The sequence below is a fragment of the Pinus tabuliformis genome, chromosome Q (assembly GCF_031772625.1).
Source record: "Pinus tabuliformis cultivar Carrire ecotype Pingquan chromosome Q, CPIR1, whole genome shotgun sequence".
Classification (NCBI taxonomy): Eukaryota; Viridiplantae; Streptophyta; class Pinopsida; order Pinales; family Pinaceae; genus Pinus; species Pinus tabuliformis.
Genome location: NC_142296.1, coordinates 910,504,505 through 910,523,691, shown reverse-complemented (window position 1 = coordinate 910,523,691; position 19,187 = coordinate 910,504,505).

Below are 19,187 nucleotides of genomic sequence, written 5' to 3'. Positions count from 1 at the left end.
TTTTCTTGGAAAAACCTTTTGGTCACATCTTCTCCAAAAGACAAACCAACATCTCGGTTGTTGGGTCCATGCCATTTACGGGGCTGTGGATCACTCCAAATTATTCACAATCAGACCCTCTTTAGGTGGCTCTCGGAATCGAATAATTTCTTTGATATCATCCAGTTTTATACCATCAACACTAAAAATACTACCATGAACAACAACAAAAATCTTGTCATTGAGGACATGAGCCAAAGGCAAGCAGCAAAACACTTCAGCGAAAATCTCCACCATGCTTTCACTGTACTTGGACTTGACTTCACCCTCAAAACTATAAATCTTGTTCATACTCCTGCTTTCATGATTTCCTCTTGCAAGATAGAGCTCAGTTGGACACATACACTTGAATGCGAATAGCACAAGTATGACTTCAACTGAAAATGATCCTCAGTCAACAAAATCACCATTAAAAAGATAAGGATTGTCCTCCAAAGGAAGCCCACTAATCTCAAAGATGTTCAAAAGGTCATAATACTGACCATGGATGTCACCACAAACAGTGAATTGCTTTCCATTCAGAATATTGATGTCAACCATGATGAATCGCCTCTAGAAATCCTTTACTTGCAATAATATTTGAAATGCATACCTTCTGTGTATATTTTTTCTGATTCTTGAAGTCATCCATCATTTTTTTTATAAATTCCAATGTTACATTTTCTCCTCTATTCTATGCTGGTGTTATAACTTTATTGAATGAAAATCAATGGAATCAACAACAGAATGATTCTCAAGATCATTCACTGAGATGGCCTAATAAATCTAACTTTTTGGCTAATGTTTCGGTCTCTTCAAGCTTTGTGGTGGCATCAGGATCATTTGGAAAAATTCTCTTAGCCTGCTGAATCTTTTTTGTACTTGACTAATCACCTTTTCTGATGCTGCCAGCCTTTGCCTTCTGCCTTGCTTCAACATCAGTTCCCTTATGTTCTCAATATTTGTTTCCCAGTAGATCTTCTTGCTGGTCTTCTTCATTAATTCTCCCTTCCTGCTTTAGCTGGTTGCTGTTGTCCAGCTGCATCTTCCTCTCTTTCACACATTTAGACTGTGTCTCCTTTCAACAGTATTTCAACTTGTTGTTCTAGACTTTCTTCTTTCATCAACACTTCAGTGTGTTGAACTCCTTCAAAGAGTTTTCAAGTTTTTCCTCTGCATCATCTATTCTAATAATGCTTCCGCCCTAGTTCACAAATTGTGAACTTCTTCCTTTGCTTCTACTTCCTTCACTACAGACCTCTTGCAGTATTCATCAGGTACTTGTGCTTTAGCCATTTCTCCAGTAACTCTAGCTCCTTCTCCCATACATTAGATTCTTGATGAGAGCTGATTTCTTTTTCTCCTTGATCCTTTTGTTGACTTCTTGTCATTGTCAGCTCTTTCTTCCTTTTCTTCACCTTTTGCTAGGTGAATTTCTACTTCACGTCGTCTTCCTTGAGGTATGTTTTCCCAGGTTGATCAACTCAACATCTCCCATGGTTGACTCAATCATGCCTATCATCATGACAACATGATGATCTTTTACTATGTTTTTCAGAAATCATAGTTCTCTTCTTCATGAACTTCTTTGACAATCTTCATTGGTTGTCATTTTTTCACCTTTATATGTCTTTCACTAATATTTTTGAGCTCTCGTCTTCTATGCAATTTTCTCTTCCACGACTGTCAACTACACTCCATGTGGGTGATACTGAATCGCTTGAAAACAATGTTGAGGAGCCATTAGGTGGAGAGGAACAATAGCTAGGACCACATGCTTCCTACCGAGAAACATCTCTACCAACTATGGACAACCCTATCACCGTGAAGACAAGATGTCGGCAACTTAACCCTTCCTTCAATTGTTTTTATGTCCCCACCTGCCAACTTCTCAGGGAACCAACTTGATGTGCATCCCAAACCACGGGAGCAGAATAGGGTTGATCACTACATTTGATGGCATTTCCACTAGGTTTCTGTTGACCAACAAATGGAAAATTAAACGATGATTTGTCTTCCCCCTGCCTATCGAACTGATACTTCCACGTCTTTTAAAACCTCTTTGACCTCTTTTGTCTCCCTCAGGCTGTTTTTTGTAAAGTTTCACATCCTCTACAAAATATTTGTTAGATGTTACATCTTGAATTAACGAATTCTTTTCTACTGATTAAACACTCTTCTTGATGCTCATATGGCCTTCTTGCATACCTGAACTTCCTTCGATGGTAACATTATAGCCAAGATTTATGACAACGGTGTATGCAATGTTGGAAGCTTATGTGGCACATCAATTACTTTATTTTCATCTTTCCCATAAGGTTGTGTTTCCATGGTTCCATCAGTTTTACCTCTGTCACCAGTTCAACCTGTTTCTCTGAATTTCCTTCTAATCTTCCTGTCAACATTTCAGTATATCTCCTTGAGCTTCCTTCTATCTTCCTTTCAACATTTCAGTATGTTGATGCAAGTTCTCTTCTAAACTTTTGAGACCCTCATACAATCTCACCTCTTCCTCATCATCATCTAGAGATATTCCTTCCCTGGCTTGCAGATAACTTCATCTGCTTCTCCTGCTTCTTCAAGCATTTTCCTCTGAGCAATTTTGGATGTGGCATCTTCAATTCTTATCTTTGACTCAAAGAATTTGAGTTCCTTTGTCCATAAGGCAATCTCCTTTTTCTTCCATCTCATTTGTAATGAGTGCCAAATCACCTTCTTTCCTTTTAGTGAAAGGTCCATCCTCTTTTTCTGGTCTTCTAGTCTTGTAGCAGCTCTGTCAATATCTCCAATCTTGCTTTCATGTCAGCAAGTTGCTTGTCAAGCTCCTCTTGACTCATCCTCTTCATGCCTTTTGTCTTGGCATCCTTCCCCCTATAGTGGCTTTCTTGAGAACCTCTGCAATGACCTTCCATCATCTTTGTCTTCATCTTCTCTTCATGAACTCCTCACTCCACTGCAACAAGCCTCCGCAACAGCAAGTCCTCCTCACTGCAATCTTACCTCACTAAGCTCTCCATGCTCAGTCTTTTGGTAAGCATGGTCCCCTATCTAGAACCTTCTCTTGCGCAACATCTTTACTCTTCCTAGGCTTTTGCAAGCTCTCACTCTCCCTTGAGAATGAAATTCTCAGCGCTCTCTGCTATCTTTCATTTCTGTTATTTTTGACCTTTATTGTCCTTGGCCATTTGCCCTGTGCAACTTTTCCTTGGGAGTATTTATCACATCCCATCTTTGTTATCTTACCTCCTTGCTACTATCAGTGTCCGTCTTTCTCCCAAGACCTGATTTTTCCCCTATGCAACCTTTGAACCCTTGCACACAAAACACGCTTGTTTAGTCTTTTTATCCTACTAGTCTTTCTAATTACCAGCTCTGTCACCTTGGCTGCTCACACTCTTCTTTCTCAGCATGCAAAAAATCCTTTCTGTAGGAAATATTTTCCCGCTCTGATACAAAAAATGATGCAACCTTATGGCAAAACCGTGGACCTTATCAGGATTTTAAATACTCCTTAATGGCCAATACATTTTATGTTTCCATCATTCTTTTCCGGCACAGGTTGGGACTTTAAGAAAGGCTTGAGTCTAACCGCAATGAAGTCCTCTCCAAAAGCCTCAAATATTATCCATATTTCTTTCAACTTAAAAAAAATAAAATTATTTGATGGGCTCTCCAGATGAAACACATGCGATTACCTTGGTTCATCTCCACTTAAGCCAAAGCATTCCATACCTGGTTTCCCAACATCAACATTGTCAGAATCAACCTGCACCAAAAGGATTTTTCCCTCAAATGCTTTTGCAGCGTCTTGAAATGATGGAATGACCTCTTCATAATCCTTGGCAGTTACAGAGAGCAGGGTTTGGTTCTTTATAGAACTGTCAACTATCGTATTAGCACCTTCCCTGGTGAAAGTCGTCACTAATGGGAGCTTGTTTGCAAAGGCGAACTCTGTTACGGTAGCTTTCTCGAATTCTCCCTCAAAATGGGATATTTTTCAGGCGTTTTTCCAATAACACCAATGCTGCCCTCTTCGTCTTTGGGTTACTGCCAAGAACAGTGGCTACGCGATCACTAACTGTTTGACGAAAGAACACGTCATCTTCTTGCCTGGACGTGGCTTCAACTTCTTATTTTCAGTGCCCTCTAATGAGTCAAACAAACCAACAGCAGCTGTGGTCCACGAGTCCAATAGAGTTTCTATATCCTCAGTTGTGATGAGATCGGATATCTCAGGTCCGGTTTTGTTTTTTTTCCACCTTTCAGGTAGGGTCTCCAGATCTCTGAGCGGGACCCTAATCAACAGAAGTGTTGGTTCATTTACGCCCAGAAGGCGACTTCCGTGAACTGGAAATTAACAAACACCACGCAGAGACTTCCCATGGTGATTCCAGTGACATTAACAATTTATTACTGACTCTGGATTTAACCTATGACAGTTTCCTCTGATACAACATACAAAACTTGATTTTGGATTTAACCTATGACAGGTTCCTCTAATACAACATACAAAACTTGATTCATATCAATCACAACGATTTCTGTGCCAGAAAGGTATTCAAACCCTTCTACAGGAACCTCATAATTCCTGTGCCATTAACTACCAGGAGAAACCCATTCAGCGATCACAATTCATGCATTCAAACATTGCCATTTCGTATTACAGGGATTGCACACGAATTTCTAAGCAACATTTCATATATTCATTAATCATTTACTGATCATCACATAAATCACACAGAGATTTCTGAGCAGACACTTACACACTTGTCCAATTGACCATGAGGAGATCAAGTCACAGAAGCACAAAACTATTACAGATTTAATATGCAAAATCTTTATTAGCATATTACTGTCACCTCAATGGCCTGATCATACAAGGATGGGTGTGCTCTGCCCTGGCCCTCTCTATCTGTCAGACCTCCCCCCATTCGATCTATCTCTCCCCTGCTGCCTCCTCCTTCTTCCCAAAATCCCCCAAAAAGAAGTTATACATATGTCATATCTAACTACTTCTTTCCACACATGAAGGAATTAGTTATATAGTTATAATTCAATTTTATCTTCATCTAAACAAACTAGACCACTTGGCTTGATCTCCAAGCAGGGATGATAACTTCCCATTTATTTCTAATTAGACCACTTTTAACTACTTACCCTTATTGAAATTAATACAAATTTAAACAACTAAGTCTTCCTCCAATCTTGCATTAGCCACAACATGTGACCACCCCGTCACATTGTTGGCCTGGTCTAGATGCTCCTGCATCATTCAACCCCACTTGTGATCTCCAATAAAAAGAGTACATTGGAGCTAGCATCCATGGAGAGCAAAGTTTCTTATTGCTCAATTAAGAACTAACTCGCATTAACTTCGGTGCGAAATGGGTCGGTGGAAAAGACATAAAGAAGTTTGGGAAGAATGGGTGTGTACTTTTTGTACTTCTAGCAGTGGAATCGGAAAAACATTTCATTTTGGAATGTGGTGCTTTCAGAGACATCAAAGACAATTACAACAATATGTTAACATCGGTTCTTTGGCATTGTCTTTTCATTAAAATGATGGTTAGAAGGTTGGGCCATCTCATCATTAATTTGAGTAATAAAAGATGAATTGCAAAAGACAAAAAACAGAAAAGCTAATGGCGATAGACTATTTCTAATGGACGTTAAAATTTCGTTCATTCATTCGATGTGTCGCTCGTATCCTATGTTGTTGACTGTCATGTTATGGCATTCTCCACCATAGAGCATCCTTGCAACCTTCCCGCCTGCCACGTCAAACATCCGTGTCAAAAATGCACTTCATAACAAATATGCCGCTTTGTTGCACATTGGAGATACTACGATGTGCAAAATGGCTGGCAATTGGAGTTAGGATTGTTGGAACTCTAATCATCATTGAATGGCGTTGGGTCAGAGCTCCTTCTAAATCCTCTGGGCGTTGGGTCAGAACTCCCTCTAGATCCTCCTTCTTCATTACTAGATGGACCATCTTGCAAATCACTCCTTCCTGGGGCTAGATGGACCATCTTGCAAATCATTCCTTCCTGGGGCGATATCTCTTTCATGTATACAGAGAACAAAATAAGGAAACGGATGCCCTGTCTAAATGCTGTATGCCCCTCTGTTCTGGTAAGATGTTTTTTGAAATGATGCAAAATGGCTCCCTCTGCGAAGAGGGATCCTTCGATCTATGATTCAGAAGCTTTTTCATGGATGTTCTATTTTTAGTCTGTGCTCGATTTCTGAATAGAATTACAGTTGTCGATTCCTGAACAGAATTACAGAACTGTAAGCTTCACTAAGCGTTCTGGCAATTTTGGTTTATGGCGTCGGACATTGCAATATGTTTCCTCCCATTATTTTGCTTTCTGATGAGGATTCATCCTCCATAGTTGTATGAAACACTTTTTTAATGAAGATGTTATGTTTTTGTCCCGTTCAAAAAAAAATGTATGGCGCTTGCCCTTTTCCGCGCAATAAAACATGCACATTAGTGATCACCCTTGTAATGCGCCAACTCATGCATTGCATTCCCTCCCCATGGTATACCTATATGCCTTGTTCTGCATTGGAATGCATGACCATTGTGCCACTTCACTTTCACACTTCGCCTGCCATATCTTTGTAACTCCATGTCCCAATGCTTACGCCATCACTAACTCCAAAACCCTGTTGATGCTAGAACACCGCTAATCTTGGTACATTGCCAAACATGAAAAACCCCGAAATTGTAGCTATGTTATCTCGCATTGAGATTTCAAGATCAATGTGTTACTTTTGGCGTGCCTCAAATTCCTCGAATCCCAATGATCTGATATACGTGCAGTTCTACAATCAAAACTCGTGGTTCGATTAAATCACAGCATTTGTTTCTTATTGTATTTTAGAAATGGAATTTGTTATGAATTGAACATATAATCTGTGTTTGTTAATACAAAACGAAGTTGGTAATCGGCGAATGACACCGTGGAGCCCTGCTCGAGCACTCAAAGCGAAAAAAGTAACATAAAATCTTTGTTAGAAGAAACAAGATGACATCATGCAGTCAAGGCACTGAATCGGGACAAAGTAAGCACAAAGGTGATGACAGAACGATGGCTAGTGGTTGAGCTAAACAAAATTTGGTTTGGTTCAGAAAGCTCTAGATTGGATCTCTTTAGTGGAATGAAAGTTTCGAGTTTGTTTTGAATGGCTGGGAATTTGTTATGTAAAGAAACCCAATGTATTATAGAAGGGAATGGGAGAGCATTTTCCAGAAGGAATTCTTTCCAGAGAAGTTTTGGAGAAAGAGATTTCATAGGATTTTCGAGAATACCTTCAAGAGATTTCTTTGATGTAAGTGAGAAGGACTCTGTATTATTGCGAGGGATTCCTTCTGGGAGCCCTTGGGATCTTAAAGGTGCATGTTTGGAGGTCTTTGCAAGTTGATGAGATCATTTAGGATTATGAGGTTTTATGTATTGTATTTGTTTTTGAATATTTTTTAAATATAATGAGAGACTTTCAAAGATTCACATGCTAATTTGTTTTAGTGCACATTATTGTCATTTTTACAGGTTCTTGTTATTATCTTGAATGGAACTTGTTACTCATTTTTGAATGTTTTTTTTTCATTTAGCAATATGTTTCATTGTAAGTACTATTTCTATGATTTAGATACTTATTGTTAAGCATTTTCGGCTTGTGTTAATTGAAGCATGCTCTATAATTATCGGAAGGGTAACCAACTGGAGGAGTAAAAAAGACTCATGTCTATTGTATGGCTTGTAGGCAAGCTAAAACTCATTTGTGAGATATTAATACAAATAGGCGCTATGTTCAAAAGTGATGCGACTAACATTGCCATTTTGAGTGATATATTGCAAAGATGTTTCCCCTCTTCTTCTTTTTTGTTTTGGTATCTCCTTCATAGTTTAACAAGCACGAAAGAGAAGATAAGTAAGCTTGATAGTGTCTTTTTTCATTCAATTTTAACGAGCCTAAAAAAGAGGTAAAAGGTTGCTTGATAAAGTGACTTGTTCATGGTTTAATAAGCTTGAAGAAGAGGTAGTAGTATGCTCAACAGGGTCTCTTCATTGTGATTTGACGAGCTCGAATAAGAGGTAGTAGTATGCTCAATACAAGGTGTCTTTTTTGTGAGGTTTTAATGAGCCCAAAAAAGAGATAAAAGAACGCTCATCTAGAGAAATGAGTGGTTTAGAGGGTAGCAACTTGTTTCAAGCTAACACAACCACCCTAAGAAAGATGAAGCAAAGAGGTCAGCAAAGGAAACAAATTCATCGCATCAATATCTCTAGGAATTGTTGAAACACCAAGCAAAAGCTAACAATGGGGAAAACAACAATGTGACTATAAGGACAATAAGAAAATTAAGCGAAAATGGTAGTAGCTTATCACATGTAAATGAGTAGGGAAAATGTAACAAAAGTGTTTTTGAAATCCTCCTTAGGTTATCAACATTATATTGTAGAGAAGAGAGAACATGAGACTCAATTTCAAAGTCATGGCAAGTCCAAAGGAGGGATTTTGGGCCTATAAAATGATGCAACATGGACACCAAAATGGAAAATAGAGGCTAAATTGGGGCATCCATGAAGAGAAAGGCTCTACTGCTCAAGTTACAATGTGCAACTAAAGAGAGGTTAATGTTGCAACCCGACATGATAGGACCCAAGGCACGATGAAGATGACATCAATGGTCAATAATTCATCATTGATTATATGGAAAGACATACCTCTATGTGCAAAGGTCAAGAAATCACACTTAATATCCAATGGATGTCACAATAAAAATGTTACCATGTCCTGCGAAAACCATCCAAAAATACTAGACCCATGATTAAATCACATAATGAAATAAATAAAACATAGATCAGGTAAAAACAAGACCATATATTTTTTATTTTTTGAGTTTTATAATTTTTTGTATTTTTGGCACATATGACATACTATCTAAGTCTAGTTCAACTCTTACTTATGACTTCGAATGATGTGATTCAAAATCCATGTTTTGTGGACATGCATGCTTATATAAATTCTCAATTATTGTGACAAATGTCAACATAGCTAGAATACTAACATATGTAACCTCTTAGTCTCACCATGGGAGTGCCTATGACAAGCCAAGAGTATGTGAATGACGAATGCAAATCAATCACCAAACATAATAAGAATTGAACCAAGACAACCACATTCAAACGATAAAAAATGATCACATCACACACCAAACCAAAACTAAAATACATATGTACAATGCAGTTTGATAAGTTACATTATGTAGTTCCCACTGCCAGGCACAAGCCAAGGATTCCTATGGATGTTTATAAACTCATGAGCCATTGTCAGCATCTAATGGTGCACCATGTTAGGGCCTATTACCGCTCTATCTAGTAGAGTTGGCAAGGTTAAACCTAACTTGTTATACGGTAAGAACTATTACGTATACATCCACTATCACCTTAGTGTATTCCTCTCACTTTAGGCCAACTCCTACAAAACACCATGGGCAATATCCCTACAAACAACAATTCAACCAAAGAATAAGTAGAACCAGTGCCTAAATGAAAGCATATGGAAGAGTAGGAATTGAATTGATAACAAAAATCTTATTTGATTAGTGATAAATACATTACTTATATTGTAGACCATCAAAGGAAAATACTCAATATATCAAGGAAATAAGCTTGAAAGTGTCACAAATTGAGTATAAGAACTTCTTACCACAATAGAATATGAATTGGAGATGTTATACCTATTCTATATGTCTATGAAAAGAAAATAAACTTGTTGTTCAGACATGTAACTTTTGTAATTTTGAATATTCACCAGGACAACACGAAAAGGGCCACTTCAGAGGCCCATAATTGGATTTTGGTGGACCTTAAACTCAAGGGACTTGGTTGGAAATTCTAATACTATGAAATATATTTCCACTAAGCACAAGGACACTGAATTTGGACAAGTAGTTAGAAAAATATTCAATATGCAAATCAGCTACAGAGAAAATAGCCCACAACCGTGATAACTAAAAATTGACTGAGCCCAAAAATTCAAACCTGCAATTCATTTTGGATAGTCAATATATGATATAAAAGTAATAAATAATCAATAGAGAACATCTTTAGATCAATTATGATGGATACAAGAGAATTTATCTTGGATTTCATGTATCCCAAGGCAAGGGTTTTCCTCCAATCGCTTCTAATTGTTGTATACTATTTCCAAAACATAGAACCATCCTTAAAACACTTGAAAAAAATGTTAGCACTACAATTTAGAGCAATATAAAGGGGGTCTTACAATGTTAGGGATTTAGGGATTCCCCAAAATTCAATTTTGTGGTGATTTGTCCAATAAAATAGTCAATAAATGTATTTTGAACCACAAGATAGTGAATAAGTTAGCTACTTAAATAATTTTTTAGTTTTTTTTCTTTTATAATTTGTAATTTAGATTTTATATTAATATGCAATTGGGATTTTTTTAAATATAATTTTTTTATAGTTTTTTATATTAAATTCTATCTACAAATTTACAAAAATACAATAATTCTGAAAAATAATTTTATAGAGAGATTGATTGTAAATTGTTGGAAGAAGGATATGATCTTTCTTCCACAAGAGTCAAGGACAAGGAATTATGTCCACTTTTTTATTTGGTATCTCAATGCTTGAGGTTTTGATTGCTAGGTGGAACACTAAGGATACAACACTAGCATCAAAACAAGACAAGTAATAGAACCAAAATCCTACTAGGAGGGTCTTCCAAGGAGCGAATCCTCCAACCAAGAAACCAACAATTATAGAAGATAAGGTTATTTACCTCTAGAGGGGAGGGTGAATCATGTCCCAAAAGAGAACAACAATACCTTGTATGAATTAAGAGAAAGTGTGAGATAAACCCTAGACATCCTTTTCCAAATATGCTTGGATCAAATTACTTAGCCTTGCAGTGACTTATGCTACTCCAAAAATTGCTTTTGAAATAAATTTGATCAACCAAACAAGAGAAGAGAATTCACGTGTAAACCCTTTTTGTCTCATGAAAAAATTCACATTGTATTAGAAAGCTCATAAATTCACAATGATTTTCAAAGGAGGAGAAAGCCTATATTTATAGATAAGTGTAATATCCCCAATTTCGATTTTCAATATTAGAGATGAGTTTGGGGATAGGACGCAATTCTGGCACTAGGACTTACGAGGAAAAGAGAATATTGCGGCTCTAGTGGAAAGTGGGGACCACAAGAGAGATAATTCGACCTAAGGAAGGGAACTCACACTCTTAGAAGAGAGAGGAAAGAGAAGGGAATGTGAATTAGGAGGGAGAGAGAGAGAGAGTGGGGACCACGAGGAGAGAAGGGGCCACGAATTATAAAAAGAGCAGAGGCAATCATTTTGGGAATTCATTCATCTATTCAGGAATTGTGTCTTTGACATGGCACGCTTGAGCTTAAGCCAAGTCTACAGTGTTGTTTAGCACACGAGTGTCTCGAAGCGGAGATCTCAACCCTTTTCTTCGTGTGACTTTGAATGCCGGCCCAAGGAGGGGAGTTTCACCTGGTCTTTTCACATTACCAGTAGGAGGGTCAATTTTTAGGAGTATAGAGTCATCTACAGACAAGAGGGCCACCTTACACATAGCTCTCATTTCCTCACACGCAGGACTGCGTCATCTCCTCCATGACTGCACAGTCATTGGAGTGAGACTCTTTGGGGCAACACTATCCGGGGAGTTTGGAACTGGGGTGTTGGGAGATCATTTAGGGGGCCATTTGAGGAGGATCGTTGGAGTTGGGAGAGAATATATTGATAGGGTCAGTCACAACAACAAAATTCGAATTGGAGGAGGGCTAAGCTATGAAGGGTCAATTTTTGAAGTTGGAACCAAGGGAAACCCTTTCTGGGTTTTTCTGAGTTTTGGGCAAGGATCACAATCCCAAATTCCTAGAATTTTCTGGGCAGATTTGAGGGGTCAAACAGGGGTCCCAATTCAGCCAGCAGCTAGAGGAGCTAGGGGAAATAGGGTCGAATTTCCGAAGTCAAGCATTGGCCAATTCCTTCGTGGGTTATTGGTGGAGAGGTCGAGATTAATTTCCTAGAATTTTTTGAGCATCGGAAGGACCCTAGTAGCAGATCCATTCAACCAACAGCATATTCCTAAGCAGTTCAGCACAAAGCGAGGAAATAGAGTAGTCGCATATTTGAGGGGACTTATTATTCACTTGGGCTTAGTTAGCTTGCCTTGAGCAAGCCCCGGTGCAATTTTTCCAGCACCTCATTGTACCCTGTTATTTATTAATAAAATGGTTCAGCAACGTAGTTTTTGGCTTTAAAATAGTGTTCTGATGCTTGAGTATTTTTCTGTGTGTTTTTTGGTTATGTTTGCTTTTTTTATCATTGTATAATTCCATTAGAATATTACAATGAGGCTCTTCAAAATTTCCTCATTGGTCTCCCACAAAATAAGTAACTTTCCATCCACAAAATGCTTGGAAGCTAAGTTAAGAATTTAATTTTTCAAATTTTACATTGAGTAAACCCCAAAAGAGGCAACATGCTACATGAATGAGGCCAAGAAGGGTCATTTTGACTCCTAATGACCAAGTGTTCCACTTGTATTACATGGTTGGCTCACTTGAAAAAATAGATGGCTCTTTCCTTGTAATGTCTAGAATCCTTGACCTTATTGCACACAAAATGAGGGATCAACCTCCCTTTCTTTCAAATGACTAGTTGATCTAGTGCATAATACTTGAAATTAGGCTTGAGTTTGACCTTGAAACACTTGAAATTTCCCTTGGGGCTCTCCATCAATAAGTTTCCTCTTCTTGCTTGAGAAGGGCTTAATCTTGCCCCAAGAGGACTCAACCTCTTTATTAGCCCTTAATCCTTCCAAAGGGTTCCTTACTTGAGTGATAATTCTTGTTTTTTACCTTTCAACTGACTTTACTTTGATTATTTTAGCCCTTAGGGATAACTTGTTTACTTTATGCCTCAACGTCTACCTTGGAGGGGCTTCTTTTGCTTGCTTGAAGAATTCAACCTCTCTTTCTTCCTTGGAATGCTAGCGGCTAGGATGACTTGAAGCCATTTGACCCTTTCTTGGAGTAATTTTGGAGTTGATACTTGAATAATTAACCCTTGGGGGCTCCAATTTTCACTTGTAGGTTTCAGTGTTCCATCATTTGTCCTTATCTTTCATTCTTACTCCATCCAATAGCCCCAAAGAGGATGACATCATGCCCATGTGTGGAATAAGTGCTTGAAGATTTCGGCATGATGTCACCTGCTTGGCATTCAGCTAATTTGGCTTGTTGATGACACCTACTTGTCCTATATTCTTTGTCCACTTTATCACTTTCCTGAAATCTTATTGTTTGCAATGCCAAGTGGGAATTCATCAATGCCACAAAGGTATACAGATCATGAAACAAACAAGACTAGAAGTAGCCATGACATCCACACCAATGAGGATCTAAGAGTCACTTTCACAAGATAACACAAACCCACATGGCTTTACAAGGCTATAAGGCACATCCTTTGGCTTATATGGCATGGCCAAAAGGTTAAGGGGTACCCTTATTGAAATAGGTTAACATTTGGCTCCAACTGTTAGACAAGTTCTCTTCTTGGGGGTGCTTGAGAACCTCAACATCTCCAAATGTCCCATCTCTCAAAGACATGCATCCATGACAAAAAACAAGTATCAAGTTCTAGGAAAATAAACATAAAACCAAAACAACTTATCTATATTTAATGGATAAATGCAATCACATCAATGGCTCAACCAACACAATATGATCTAATGCTTATGTTGGAGAGCTTATTTCTGCCCTACTTTAACATAAGAAAAATGAAATGCTACGTAAAATCATAAATCCAATGTAACCATTTGATATGTTCAACCATACTGTAGAGTTTACCTTTATGCTTAGTCAAAAAACAAATTAATGAAATATCAAACATTGAGAATAAATATGTCAAAACTTCCTTCATCTTTTGAGAAAAATATGAGATAGGATCACAATCAAATGAATAAGGACTAGTGTGTTGATTTTTAATGTAACTTGGACAAGTGGTTTCCCATGGTTTAGTCTCTACCTAGAGAAAAACGCCCAAAATAATTCTTTTCCTAAGTGTGACTTTATAAAGTGAAAGTGACTGTTATGAAACCAGCTCACAAAAAGATAGAAAAGAGAGATCCACGCCTTAGAATTCAGCCTCTTCGAGGGGGCAACCTCCTTTACATTACATAAATGAACAATTCTTGGATGATACAAATGACAAAACCTCCTTTCTATATATAGGAGTCTAAGGAGTCACAATATAATCCAGCCGACCTAACAATAATAATATAAAGCCACACAAATAACAATAGGGGGCTTCTATGGGGCACAGAAATAACAATATGGGGGGTAATAGGGGCACAACAATATAAAATAAGGGGTATAAATACAATATTAATGGGGTAATCACTAGTATTATAGGGACCCAACATGCCCTCTCCTTCAAAAAAGTGTTGTCCTCAACGCTTGAGTAGTTCTCGATACTTCTGCATAAAATTCTCATCCTCCCATGTGGAATCTTCAGCGGATAAGTTCTTCCACTTGATAAGATACTCTGAAATTGATCGATTTCGTAGCTGTCGAGTTCTTGTTTCTATGACTGCTTCCGGTTCCAATATAATTTTTCCTTCCTCATCAAGTTCTGGCAATATTGTTTGAATTGGGAGCTTGTCACCTATAACCTTCTTTAAACATGAAACATGGAAGACTGGGTGCAATCTAGAAGCTGCAGGAAGCTCCAATTTGTATGCCATAGTACCAATCTTTTGCAACACCTTTACGGACCATAATACTTTGGTGATAATTTATTATCCTTCTTAGCTTGCTTTAGGGACATTTGCTTATATGGTTGTATCCGTAGGAATACCCAATCACCTACATCAAAACTTCTTTCACTGCGATGTTGATATGCCTGTTGTTTCATTCTATTTTGTGCAACAACACGAGGTTATCCTTTAAGAGTTGGAGGACTTGTTGTTGATGTTCGATGTGATGTTCCACTGCCTGAACCTTAGAATTTTCTCTTAAATATGATGTGATGGATGGTGGTTGATACCCATAAAGTGCCATAAATGGGGTCATTTTTGTTGCTGTATGGAAGGAAGTGTTATACCACCATTCAGCCAGAGGCAACCATTTGACCCATTGTGTCTGCTTATCAGATACAAAGCAATGAAGATATCCTTCCAAACATTTGTTTACTATCTCAGTTTGCCCATCAGATTGAGGATGATAAGATGAGCTATGAGCTAACTGAGTACCAAGACAAGAAAATAATTATGTCCAAAAATTTCCAGTGAAAATGGGATCTCTGTCACTTACAATAATCTTTGGTTTCCATGTAGCTTTTGAACTGTTTCCATAAATGCAGTAGAAACTGTACTGGCTTTAAATGGATGTGATAATGCACAAAAGTGTGCATACTTGGTAAGTCTGTCAACTACCACCACCATGATGACACTCTTTCCCTCAGACTTGGGTAAACCTGTGATAAAATCCATTGAAACCTCCTCCCAACGTTGGCTTGGAATGGATAAAGGTTGTAATAGACCCGCGTCTTAATTGTTTCAACTTTATTTTGCTGGAAACCAAACATTCCGCCACAAAACTTTTGAATATTTGATTTAAGGCCATCCAAAAAAAATCCTTCTTAACCCTGTGGTAAGTTTTTAAAAATCCTGAGTGCCCTCCTAAGGGAGAGGTGTGCAATTCCATAAGAATCTTTTTTTTAGCTGGGAATTCTTACAGAGGTATAAGCGATCTTTGTACCATAACGAATCATTTTTCCAGCTAAATGTATCAGAAGTACTGGAATCTTGTTGTAGCTTTCGAATAAGTGCCCACACTTCTTCGTCATTCTTCCATTCCTCCCTTGCTTCGCTAATCCAATTTGGTTGGATAATAGAAATGGCACACAACAATGCTTCCACATCCTCATCCTTTCTTGAGAGTGCATCTGCTACCACATTTTGCTTCCCTTTTTGTAGATGATTTCAAAGTCATAACCCAACATCTTTGTGACCCACTTTTGTTGCTCTTCAGAGGATAATCTTTGTTCTAAAATTATTTAAGGCTATCATGATCCGTTTTTTACCTTGAAGTGTCTTCCATTAGGTAGGGTCGCCATTTCTTAAGTGCATGGAGTATTGCCAACATTTCCTTCTCATAATAGCTTTGCTTAAAAACTTTCCCTTGATTGGACGACTTTCAAAAGCAATGGGTCTTTCATCTTGCATTAGAACAACACCAATTCCATTTCCTGAAGCATCACATTCCACAATAAAGGTTTTTGTGAAGTCCGGTGTAGCTAAGACCGGTGCTTGGCACATTGCCTCTTTAAGATGTTCAAAGGCCTTTGTTGCTTCCGGTGTCCATGAAAATGAATCTTTCTTCAATAATGTTGTTAGAGGTGCTGCTATTCTCCCATAATTCTTAACAAACTTGTGATAATACCCTATCAACCCAAGAAATCCTCGCAGATGCTTTATGGATGTGGGGATTTTCCATTCCTTAATGGCCTTAATTTTGCTAGGGTCTACCTTAACTCCTTCATGAGATACAATATGACCCAAATATTCCACCTCCTGGACTCCAAAGAAACATTTGGATCTTTTTGCATATAATTGTTTCTCCTCCAATAGTTGTAGCACCCTGTCAACATGTTCAACATGATCCTTCCAAGACTTGCTGTAGATTAGTATATCATCAAAAAATACTAACACAAATTTTCTAAGGAATGGTTTGAAAATTGAATTCATCAAACCTTGAAATGTTGAAGGTGCATTGGTAAGGCCAAAAGGCATGACCAAAAATTCATAATGACCCTCATGAGTTCTAAATGCCGTTTTTGGAATGTCTTCAATCTTCATTCTGATTTGATGATATCCCGAACGAAGATCCAACTTGGTGAAGTAAATTGATCCATGCAATTCATCCAGTAATTCATCAATAACAGGAATGTGGAACTTATCTTTAATAGTGAGCTTGTTGAGCTCCCTATAATCTGGACACATGCGCCATGATCCATCCTCTTGTGCACCAATACTACTGGAGCTGAGAAAGAACTTTGACTTGGTTGAATTATACCAGCCTCTAGCATTTCTGCAACCATACGTTCAATTTCACTTTTTGGACATAGGGATATCTGTACGGCCTGATGTTTGGAGGAACACTTCCTGGAATCAGATGAATAGCATGATCATGATCACGCATAGGTGGGAGACCCTTGGGAGTCTCAAATACCTTGGAATGATTGTCCAAGGCTTTTTGGAGATTTGGAGAAATAGATGATTCCAATGTGGAAACATCTAGCGAGCATAATTGTGCAATTACACCTCTTTGCTCCTTTCTTAGAAGCTTTGTCATACCATGAGAGCTGATTATCTTTCCTGGTTTCCCTGCAATACCCCTTAATTCAACTTCCTTTCCTTCCGAAGAAAATTTGATGAAAAGTTCTTGAAAATTAAAAGCTATTGTACCCAAGGATTGTAGCCATTGACTCCAAGTACAACATCCGCACCTCCCATTGGAATGGAAAGCATTGGGCTAGTCATACATATTCTCCCATGGATAGCTTGATATTATGGTACTTTCCAGAGCAATTTATTGTTTCCTCCATTTGCAATCATCACTTGACACTCTGGTGCTGGATATAGGAAGCAATTCAATTCTTTTGCTACCCTACAATGAATAAAATTGTGGGTGCTTCATGAATCAATCAACACTATTACCTTTTTCTTCTTGATTTGTCCTTCTATCTTGATGGTTTGAGGAGTGGTAATTCCCGCCAATGCATTACAAGATATGGTCGGATTTATTTGTTCTTCATCTAGGCTTTGTTTCTGGAATATATCCTCTCCTTTTGACCTTTCTTGCTCCTTTTCTTCTTCTCTTCACAATCTATGTAGAATAATTTCTTCTCAGCACACTTATGACCTTTTGTATATTTGCTATCACAATTGTAACAAAGCCCTTTTGCTCTTTTTTCTTCCAATTGGTTGTGGTGTCAACCTTGTAGGTTGTGGAAGACTATGGGCAACAACACTTCCATCTTTATAGTTCTGAGTGGTATGCTTCCTATTTGCCATAATTTTGCTTTCCATTTCTTGCTAACCTGAATGCCTTCTCTAATGAATCAGGTTCCCAAAGGCGCACATCATGTTGAATATTATCCTTTAAAGACCCTATGAACACATCAATCCTATGCTCCTCTGGAATATCTTTCACCCTTATGTTCAATTTTGGAACTCCTCAATGTGCTCCATTATTGAACCCTTTTGTTTGAGACTTATCAATTGGCTAAAAAAAGTGTTGCTTTTTGTATCCTCATAATGTGCTATCAATTCTTCCGTAAAAATTGCCCAAGTGATAAATTGTTTACGAGAGCAAAGCCATTGATACCATACAAACTGATTTGGTTCCAAATATAAAGTTGCCATACGTACCTTTGTGTGTTTTGCACATTATTGAGATCGAAGAATTGCTCCATCTGTAATATCCATGTGGCGGGATCCTTGCCATCAAACTTCCTCATATCGATTTTTGAACATGGTGAGTCTTCGATCCAACATTAGAGTCTATGGAATCATGATTAACATTTCTTTTGTTCTCATCATGAGTTTCCTTTACTACCTTTTCACCATTAGTGACCCTTTCTTGTAGCAAGTTCTTCAATTCTTCCATGTCTGTCTTCAAATCTTCTTCAAATTTACCATCGAATCCTCCACCTTAGTTTCCATGCCCTTTATCTTAGATTCCACGCCATTTATCTTAGATTCCACGCCACTTATCTTAGCTTCTGTTAGCTTTTGTGAGCGTGACATTTGTTGCACTTGTTCTTGTAATTTTGATATATCATGTAGCATTTCTTCCTCTTCTTCATGAGTCATGCTAGAGCTTTCAGGTTCCTTACTAGGTGTTTGCATTTTTTTTCCTCGGGGCATTAGTTACCGATAATAATGCTTTACTATGCCCTTTGAATTCCGTTAAACCAAGCTTAAATAAAAAAATTAAAAAAAAAAACTACACACCTTTTTTCACTTTATAGAAGCTTGATATTGAATCTGATGTATCTCTGTAATTTCGGATCATCCAGTTC